The 10,713-nt window shown below is 42.8% G+C and overlaps 1 non-coding gene across 1 annotated transcript; it reads right to left on the bottom strand.

The window, feature by feature from the left end:
- Window positions 1-10,392: 10,392 nt before the first annotated feature.
- On the bottom strand, window positions 10,393-10,498 carry LOC142851438 (U6 spliceosomal RNA). Its single transcript, XR_012910759.1, has one exon. It is a non-coding gene; the product is annotated as a U6 spliceosomal RNA (small nuclear RNA).
- Window positions 10,499-10,713: the final 215 nt, after the last annotated feature.

Below are 10,713 nucleotides of genomic sequence, written 5' to 3'. Positions count from 1 at the left end.
CCAGCCAGGGAGACTTTGAAGATAACTACTGTTTTAGTAGTTGCTTATCGGTGTGAAATAATAGCTTTTCTTAAATACTGTTCATTTAGTGACTCAGTGACTTGTGTTCAGCTATGTCTAATTAATGAGTGAACCTATTTCAAAACCAAGAGCTTAATAGTCACTGCCTTGAAGAGGAAGCACGTTGTTGCTTCATCAGCCAATTCTCTGTCTGTCCACCAGATGCATCAAGGACGTAAGAGATCTGAAGAAATTATAATTCTTTGTACATTGGAAGACTCAGATCGTCTAGGTCTCCCTAGATAAACCAGAACACTGGTTCTTTTGGCCTTTCTCACACTTTCTACGTTTTTTTTTAATTTATTTATTTATTAAGGATTTCTGCCTCCTCCCCGCAACCGCTTCCCATTTCCCTCCCCTCCCCCATCAAGTCCTCCTCCCTCATCTGCTTGAAGAGCAATCAGGGTTCCCTGACCTGTGGGAAGCCCAAGGACTGCCCACCTCTATCCAGGTCTCGTAAGGTGAGCATCCAAACTGCCTAGGCTCCCACAAAACCAGTACGTAGGAACTTTCTACATTTTATGACTCTCATATAACTTTTTTTCTCAGTTCTCCACATTCCCATCTAGATTTTTCGTTGGAGTGTCCAGTATAAGATGTGGACTCTGTAGGTGGTTGGATGGTTCTTATGAACACAGTGAGGGTGTTTTTTCACAGTCCAGTTCACACCTATAACGCACACCGTCCCAGGTTTCATCATTGTCGGATGTTAATACCCATGACCTTCCATTTCTCAGATTATATTTAAAGAATTGTTTTGGTTAACCTATTGAATTTTTGTGCACCTATTTTGTAATACCGTTTTTTCCAGCATTTACTTCTTATTCTTCATGTCTGCTAGAGAATTTCAACACATTTCTTCATGGGTGGAAAGCAGGAAGTACATATTCCATGGCGCATAAAACCATCTACTACAGTTCAGGAAGGATGGATGGCAATGTCTATTTTCCACTTAAAATTAAAAATGAAATGACACCTCGTTATTTAAACATACTCGGGGACACTGGCATGCTCATACTCCACAGGACTTTGTCAGGCACGTCATGCTGGTGACTTGAGGAATTGGCCTTCCACAAACCTGAAGGATTTAATGAGGTGGTCTGATCGCTACATTTTAGTTGCTGGACTGATGACAATGTGCAACTGAGCAGAGCTGCATTGGGGCTCACAGTTCGAGGAAGCCATGGCAGAGGTAATAGAGGAAGCCATGGCAGAGGTAGTAGAGGAAGCCATGGCAGAGGTAGTAGAGGAAGCCATGGCAGAGGTAGTAGCTTACTCAGTGGGAAAGACCAGGGAGCAGAGAAAGGGATAGCACTGTGCCAACTGGCTTCCTCCTTTTATTAAGTACAGAGCTCTCTACCACTATAGGGCGATGTCATCACATTCCAAGTGGGTTTTCCTTCCCTTGAGAAAGTTTCTCTGGAGACTCCCTCACAGACAATCCATAGGTATCCCTCGTTAATGCAATTTTTTATAGTACAGGAACATATCGATTTGTTTAATTTTTGTAAAGGTGAGTCCTTTCTGTTGGAATGTTAATGGCTGCCTAGTAGGATTGAAAATAATCATGAAAAAAAATTTATCTCCAGCAAAATACTCACGGCATTTGTGGTTGAAAATAAAGCTACTATCTGGGCATGGTATTCCCAGCAAGCACTTGAGAAGCTGAGGCAGGAAGATTGCAACTGACCTGGGATACATAACAAGACCCTGTCTTAAAGTAAAGCAAGCATTGGTACTCTGCATATATATTATGTTTGTTAGCTTGGTGGTTTTGTGTTTCTCCTAACAGTGGTAGTGGGGGTTATCTCTGACTCTTTTGCCTGCTCTTGAGACCCTTTTCCTCCTCCTGGGTTATCTCACTCAGCTCTGATATGAGGGTTTGTGCCTAGTCTTATTATATCTTGTTATGCCATGTTTAGTTCATATACCCGGGAGACCTGCTCTTTTCTGAAGTAAAATGGAGGAGTAGTGGATCTGGGGAAGAGGGGAAGCTGGGAGGATTGGAGGGAGGGGAAGCTAAAGTCGAGATATAATGTATGAGAGAAGAGTTTTTGCCCTCACCAGTTGTGAATTCCTAGGAAAGTTACCAATATCATATCCAGATTGCCATCTGTAAAGTGAAGATAATAATGGTATGGATAGGTTTTAGTTGTTCTGAAGATGGAATTAATATACACAGCGGGTCTTCCATGTCTCCATTTTCCACCCCTCTGCTGAAAATATTTGAGAAAATAGATTGTGCCCATAGCAAATATGAAGACATTTTTCTTGTTGTTATGACTGAGATGGAACAAGGATCTGTGTTGTTTTAAGCATTATCAGCAATATAGAGATGATTTAAAGCATATGCTAACATATGATTATAATACGAACAAAAGTTACACCTTTAAAACATTGTGAGGCTGGGAATGAAGCCAGGACCTTAGTGCTGGACAACACTATTGAGTGGCAGCTCCAGTCCTGTGTTTATCTGAGCCAGGGTCTCCCTATGTAACCCAGTGTGGCATTGAGCTCAGGATCTCCTTGCTCCAGCTTCCTAAGTGCTGGAGTTACAGAACTGCACCGCCATGTCTAGCTATGCCACATTAGTGCTGTTTTAAATATCGTTTTCTATAAGGGAGTTGAGCATCTGCAGATCTCGGTATCCATGGGGGTCCTAGAGCCAAGCCAATCTTCCATGGATACAGAGAGACAGCAGTATATGGAAATCTTTGTATAATAAGCATTACATAAGCACTAGCTGTTATTACTAAAAAAGAGTACTTGACTTTCTAGATGAATTATGCATTTTTTCTCAGAAAAAAAAACCCCAAGCAATCCATATTTCTTTACCCTTTCTGTGATAGTGCCTGTCGGCATCATGCTACCCAACAAATGATGTACATGTACATGAATGCTCCCTCTCCTCCTCCTCCTCCTCTTTCTCTCTCTCTCTCTCTCTCTCTCTCTCTCTCTCTCTCTCTCTCTCTCTCCCCCCCTTCCTTTCTTTCTAATTTATTTATTTACTTTACATCCCGACTGCAGCCTCCCCTCCCTCCTCTTCTTCCCTTCCCTCCCCCACCTCCCCTCTGTTTCCACTCAATCCACCCCTCCTCCATATCCACTCAGAAAGAAAGCAGCAGGCCTCCCATTGGCATCAGCAAGCATGGCATATCAAGCTGCCATAAGACCAAGCCCTTCCCTTGTATTCAGGCTGGGCAAGGCGGTCCAGTGTAAGGAATAGGTTCCTGAGAGCCAGGCAAAGTGCCAGGGACAGCCCTGCTCCCACTGCCAGGAGTTCCACAAATAGACCAAGCTACACAACTGTCACATATATGTAAAGGGCTGGTCCCATGCAGGCTCACTGGTTGTTGGTTTAGACTCTGAGTCCCCATGAGTCAGGCTAGTCATTTCTGTGTGTTTTCCTGCAATGTTCTTGATCCCCTGGCTCCTACAATTTCTCCTCCCTTAGCAGGATTCCCCAGAATGCAACCCAATGTTTGTTTTTTATTTATTTAGTATGTATACATTATTCTGTCTACATGTATGCCTACCAGCCAGAAGAGACCAAACCTCATTCCAGATGGTTGTAAACCACCATGTGGTAGCTGGGAATTGAACTCAGGACCTTTGGAAGAGCAGGCAATGCTCTTAACCGCTGAGCCGTCTCTCCAGCCCCTGCAACCCAATGTTTGGCCATGAGTCTCTGAATCCTCCTCCATCAGTCTGGAAGAAGGCTCTACAATGACAACTAGAGAAGTAACCAATCAGAGGGGATGGCCAGTTCAGCCTAGGCATCTACTACTGGGCAGGAGTCTTAGCTGGGCCATTCTTGTAGACTCATGGGAATTTCCCTTGCATCAGGCTTCTACCCAACCCAGAAAAGCCCTCCTTTCCAAACATCTCTCTCAACACTCTCTCCCTCCACCCCACCCTCAAGTTCCCATGCCCGCCCCCACCCCTGCCAGTCCACCCAGTAGGTCTCCTCTGTTCCTCCTTCCCAGGTTGATCCATGTGTCTCCCATTGGAGCCTCCTTGTTATGGAGCCTCTTTGGGTCTGTAAATTGTACCATGGTTCTCCTTTACTTTACAGCTAATATCCACGTGAGTAATACCATGTTTGTCATTACCTCACTCTAATATAGGTTTTTTTCTAGAGCCATTCATTTGCCTTCAAATTTTCTGATGCCTTTTTTTTTTTTACAATACTCCATTGTGTAAATGTACCACATTTTCTTTATACCTTCTTCGATTAAGGGGCATCTAGGTTATTTCCAGGTTCTGGTTATTACAAATAAAGCTGCTATGAACAAGTTGAGCAAGTGTATGATTAAGCATTCTTTGGGTATGTGATATCTTTGGGTCTTGAGGTAGATTGAGTTCCAACTTTCTTAAACCACCATATTGATTTTCAAAGTGACTGTACAACACCCACCAGCCATGAAGGAGTGTTTCCTTTGCTCCATTGTTGAGAGTGGGGTTTTGAAGTTTCCCACTATTAAAATGTGGAGTTCAATGTATGATTTAAGCTTTTGTAATGTTTCTTTTACAAATGTGTGTGCCCTTGTATTTGGGGCATAGATGTTCAGAATTGAGACATCATCTTAGTGGTTTTTTTCCTTTTATAAATATGAAATGTCCTTCTCCATCTCTTCTGATTAATTTTGGTTTGAAGTCTATTTTTTTTTAGGTATTAGGATAGTTACACCAGCTTGCTTCTTCAGTCCATTTGATTGGAAAATCTTTTTCTAATACTTTACTCTGAGGTAATGTCTGTCTTTGATGTTGAGGTGTCTTTTTTGTATACAGCAGAAGGATGGATCCTGTTTTTGTATCCATTCTATTGGCCTGTGTCTTTTTATTGGAGAATTGAGGCCATTGATACTGAAAAAGATTAACAACTGGTGACTGTTAATTCCTGTTATTTGTTGTTCGTGTTGTTTTTGTTGTTGTTGTTTATGGGGTGTGTATGTGTGTATCCCTCTGGTGTGGTATTATATATTGCCTGTGTTTTTGTGGGCGTACTTAACTTCCTTGGGTTGGAATTTTGTGGAGCTGGGTTTGTAGATAGATATTAATTTTAATTTGTCTTTGTCATGAAATATGTTTTCTCCATCTATGATGATTGAAAGTTTTGCTGGATATAGTAGTTTATACTGGTATCCATAGTCTCTTAGAGTCAGCAAGAGGTCTGTCCAGGCTCTTTTGGCTTTTAGAGTCTCCACTGAGAAGTCAGATGTAATTCTGATAGGTCTGTTACTTAGACTTTTCCCTTGTAGCTTTTGATATTCTTTCTTTATTCTGTATGTTTATTGTCTAGATTTTATTATGTGGCAAGGGCACCTTTTTTTCTGGTCCAGTCTATTTGGTGTTCTGTAAGCTTCTTGTACCTGTATAGGCATGTCCTTCTTTAGGTTGGAAAATTTTTCTTCTATGACTTTTGTTGAATATATTTTCTGGGCCTTTAAGCAGGGATGCTTCTTCTATTCCTATTATTCTTAGGGTTTTTTTTTCCATAGTGTCCCGGATTTCCTGGATGTTTTAGGGTGGGAACTTTTTAGTTTTAACATTTTCTTTGACCGATAAATCTATTTCCTCTATTGTATTTTCAACACCTGACATTCTCTCTTTCATCTTTTGTACTCTATTGATGATGCTTGCATCTTCATTTCTTGTTCATTTACCCAGGTTTTCTATTTCCAGAATCCAATTTGTGTTTCCTTATTGCTTCTATTTTCATTTTCAGGTCTTGAACAGTTTCGTTTCCACCAACTGTTTGTTTTTCTTGACATTCTTCAAGGGATGTATTGATTTCCTTCAACTTTTTCATTGTCTTTTCCTCCATTTCTTTAAGGGAGTTTTCTGTTTCCTTTTTAAGGACCTCTATCATCTTTGTAGAGGTATTTTTTAAGGTTGTTTTCTTGTGCTTCAGCAGTGGTGGACTATTCAGTTCTTGCTGTTGTAGGATAGCTGAGTTCTGGTGGAAACATATTGTCTTTTCCATTATTCATTGTTCTTACACTGGCATTTAGGCATCTGGATTTGGGGTGATTGCAAGTCTAGGTTTTGACTCCTGTGTTTGTCTTGGTTGGATGGGTGTTTTGTTCCTTGGTTTCTGTTTCTTGTCTTCCGGCCTAAGTGGCCAAGGGTTCTAATCACTGATGAGTCTTCAGATTCAGTACAGTGTCTCTGCTGGGGTTTGGGGGGCTTTGGGTCCCTTGATTCGGTCAGGTCTCTGTTAAAACTAGTCTTTTTGGGTCTCTAGATCTGGCCTGGCCTCTAGTAAAGCCTGAGTCTTCTGAAGTTCCTAGAACCAACCAGGCTTGCGGTGGAGCTGCTGGGGCTTGTCTTTAGACTGTATACAGGCTATGGTGTCTGTTCTAACTGGTGTGGACTGTGTCTGGGCCTATGGAGTCTGCTGGAGTTCTGGGGGAAGGGCCACTTGACCACTGTTGAGAACAGTTGTGGCTGGTGTGGTCTGTGCCTCAGGAAGTCTGTTGGGGTTGAGGGACAGGACCCAGTAGCAGCAGGGCCAAGGATGAGCTGGGATGACTTTGGCCTGGTGAATGGTCACAGGGGACAGAATCCAAGGAGGGGGACTGGTCCACTGGTAGGGTGGTCACTCACCTGTTTTGGCTTGTGTGGCCTGGGTGGGGGAGGAGCCAGCTGAGGAGCCTGGGACTAGCTAGATAGGGCATAGGCTTGAGGACAGAATCCAGGTAGGGATGTAGTTAGCTGTAGGCAGGTCACTCACCCATTCTGACTAGTATGTTCTGTACCTCAGTTGTGGAAGTCCACTGGGATTGGGGATGGGGGCCCAGCAGAAGCAGGGCCAGGGAAATCTGGGATGGCATTGGCCTGGGGAAAGGTCAAGGTGAACAGAATATATATATATATATATATATATATATATATATAGAGAGAGAGAGAGAGAGAGAGAGAGAGAGAGAGAAGGTTCTTTGGGGAGAACATTTTAAAACAGTTTAGAAATATTTCCAAATATTTTCATTGTAAAACTTAAATTAACATTGCTATGGGCCAACCTTTGTTTGGTTTTTGTTTTTGTTTTGAGACGGTTTCACTAGGTAGCCTAGCTTGGACTCAAACCCCTGATCTTCCTACTCTGCCTCTTGAGTCCTGGGATCATAGGTGTGGGCTACCATGCTCTGATCAACATATAATTTCTTTGAAAAGCAATTCAGTGTGTGTATGAGCCAAAGACGTATAAAAATCTATATACATTAAAAAGGGAAAGGTATGATTTTCCACTTATTTAAAGATTTTTCCAAGCAATGAACATCAGGGAGTCCCACCCGGGTCTGTAGAAGAGGTCACCTGCCAAGTCTCTGTTGGTGACAATTCCTGATCTGTAGCAGAGAGGCTGGAATTTACTAATGGAACTTCAGCCAGAGCCTTCAAAATAAGAACAGGTCGTTTAGCAGATATGGCCAACAGCAAGGAATTTCTTCCATTTAAATCAAAATAGCTTTTTGAAATGTCTTCTCAGCAATAGCAGCTGTTAAAGTGAAGCATTACCCTGAACCTGGAGCCTGATCTTCACTTCACCATATTCATAGTCTTACACCAACATCAAACAGAAGTAAACACCTAGGAATAAAACGGTGTTTTAGCAGTGCAACAGATTTTGGCAAAAAGACTTTTATACCATCAGTAAAATGCTGTGTGCATTTGGGTGTGTGTGCGTGCGTGTGTGTGCATGTGCGTGCGTGTGCGTGCGTGTGCGTGCGTGTGCGTGCGCGTGTGTGCGTGTGTGTGTGTGTGTGTGTGTGTGTGTGTGTGTGTGTGTGTTTTGCGCGCATGCTCAGCAGGAGAGACAGCTCAGCAGCTCAGAGCACTGGCTGTTCTTCCAGTTATCTATATGACAACTCAGCCTTCTGTAACTCCGGTTCCAGGTGACCTGACGCCCTCTTCTGGCCTCCACAGGCACCGCACATGCACACATGCATGCAGGCAAAACACAAATACAAATAAGTAAACTTAAAAACAACTTAAAAATATACAATATTAGTTAGCCTCCACATCTCTACCCCTTTCGTTCCGTGTTATCTGAGAATGCAATGTCCTTTGTTCTCTCCTTCACTCAGTAGCTGCTGAGACTTGATATAAGTTCAGAAAAGAGAAATAAAAATACAATATTCGCCTTCAAACCGTACTTAACATCATGTGGGTACGTGATAAGGAACTGCACCCACAACCAACTGACATATCTGTGTGCCTCTCTGCCCTCCCTCTCGCTCTGCTCATGGTCCTCTAGTCAGCGAGAACCTGCTGTTAAATTCAGAGACTTGAATTCGAAACTGATCATCTGAACACTTGCTTAGTTCTACAGAGTCTGAATGAAGCATTGTGACTTTTTCCTCTTCCGTATATCTACAAAGTACATCACATGACGGTCACGTGAATGGAAACATTACTGTGGACAAGCATTTCCTTTGCACAGCGATGTGTAAGACCTAAAAGGTGCGAGGTATAGAACTGCACTCTGATTTCAAGGGGGGTTCTTTCCTCTCCTCTCCTCTCCTCTCCTCTCCTCTCCTCTCCTCTCCTCTCCTCCCCTCCCCTCCCCTCTTCTCCCCTCCCCTCCCCTCTTCTCCCCTCTTCTCCCCTACCCTCCCTTCTCCTCCCTTCACCTCCTCTCTCCTTCCTTTCCCTTATCTGCTGTGGATTGAACCCAGAGCCCTTCATGTGCCTGGCATGTGCTCTATCATGGAGCTACATCCTAGTCTTAAGGGAATTTTATGTTCTTGACACAACTTGAAATAATTGGAAAAAACAAACAAAAAAAAAAGCAAGGAAAGCTTCTTAAGTTTTCCCTAGTGGCTGAGTGTGCCTGTTGCTACTCTGCGGCTCTAACTATTGTATTGTTTCCACCAAGTGCTGTCTCTTCACGCCCTGTATTGTGCTGTTTGGGGTTTTATGGCATTGTCTTTGGTGGTTGTCGTCTCTTGTAGATTTTTGACTCCTTATCGGTCATGTCAGTCCGTGACAGGCAAATTCTATTTTATTCCTACTTATTTGCACTGAAAAGCAGTCATCTGGGGGGGGGGGGGAGTGGGCAAGAATGGAAGCTAAGACCCTGAAAAGAACGTTCTGCATGTGCTCAGAGCAGAGTCCTCGGACGCCCCACACTGCCCAGGCCGGCATTGAACTCAGGGCCTTGTGCATTACAGTGGAGTCCTGTATTTCTCCCTAAATAGCAAGGAAAAGTGGTGGTTTGGGGTGTTTAAGGCAAGAGGCTGACCACATGACTTCCTGTGGTTTGTTTACTTTTAGATCGCAAATAAGCAAAGCCAAAGTTCTCAGCTTTAGAAGAATGTGTGCCCGTTTCTTTGATTTATTTTCAAATAACAGGGTCTCTCTGTGCAATTAGACTAGCCTAGAATCCATGAGCCTCTTGTTTCAGCCTCCAGGGTGCAGGGATTTACAGGCCTGTACCACCATGCCTTTTTTAAAGCAAGCAGTGACTAACAGTTCAGAAACTTTAGCTGGAATGAGCAGTATATGAGCCCCTGATAGTATCTGACGCCACATAAGCTATGGAAATCATGGTGCTCGGTGTGCTGTTTGAATTTAGCTGATACTTCTCACACTATCCTTCCCACAAAATGCCCATTTTCATTACAATAGCCTTTTGTTGGAAAAGAAAAAGCACAATTTGAACTAATTTTTAAGATAGCCCAATGATTAAGGACACAGCTCTGGGCTTAAAATCTCATTGTAACACTCCCTTATCAGCTCTGGATCCACAGACCTATTTCTTTTTTTTCTTTCTTTTTCTTTTCTTTTCTTTTTTTTTCTCTGTAGCTTTGGAGCCTCTTGTAGACCAGGCTGGCCACAAACTCACAAAGATCTGCCTGTCTCTGCCTCCCAAGTGCTGGGATTAAAGGTAGCCTCATTTCTCATGGTAAGAGTAGTTTTCACTTCATAGGGTTATTCAAGGAGTAAGTGAGACAAACACACAGGAGGTAAAAATTTAAGTTATCTGTCTGAATTACACATATAATGTATATAACACACTAAGATTGGTTGATGATTCGTGTTCTCTGCCTTCTACTTTCTGCTCCCAAGAATGTGCTACATCATATGACAAAGACCTAATGTTGTATATGGAATTACATCGTCTTCCAGCTGTCAGTAAGAAAGAGAGACTATTCCTGGTGGACCTGATGACTACCAGGACCCTAAAAACTGGGAAAGGGAACAAAGGGTCAGATAAAGAAGATGTTGCTGCCTAGCATGTGGGAGATTCTGTGTGCTTTGTACGATCCCCAGTCCTGCATAAGAAGTGGGGAAGCAACATACAAAAGTCAGTAGCTTTTTTTCTATTTTTAAAATATGGAACACTTTCATGAATTTTTGCTGCATTCTTGAACAGGATCCATGCTAATCTCCTCTGTATCGTTCCAATCTTTTCGTGTATGTGCTGCCAAAGCAAGTTCATAAGTAGCTTTTCTTTATACTAACAACTAATCTGCTAAGCAGGGAAGAAATGGGGGGTTGGGGAGTCCCACTCACGATAGAGCTTTTTAAAAACAGGAATAAGAGCTAGGTGGTGGTGGCGCACGCCTTTTATCCCAAGACTCAGGAAGCAAAGGCAAGTGGGTCTCTGTGAGTTCAAGGCCAGCCTGGTCTACAGAGCGAGTTCCAGGA

This window comes from Microtus pennsylvanicus, chromosome 5, assembly GCF_037038515.1.
Source record: "Microtus pennsylvanicus isolate mMicPen1 chromosome 5, mMicPen1.hap1, whole genome shotgun sequence".
Lineage (NCBI taxonomy): Eukaryota > Metazoa > Chordata > Mammalia > Rodentia > Cricetidae > Microtus > Microtus pennsylvanicus.
The sequence above is the reverse complement of the archived record's forward strand: the minus strand, read 5'-3'. Positions and strand labels throughout refer to the sequence as shown.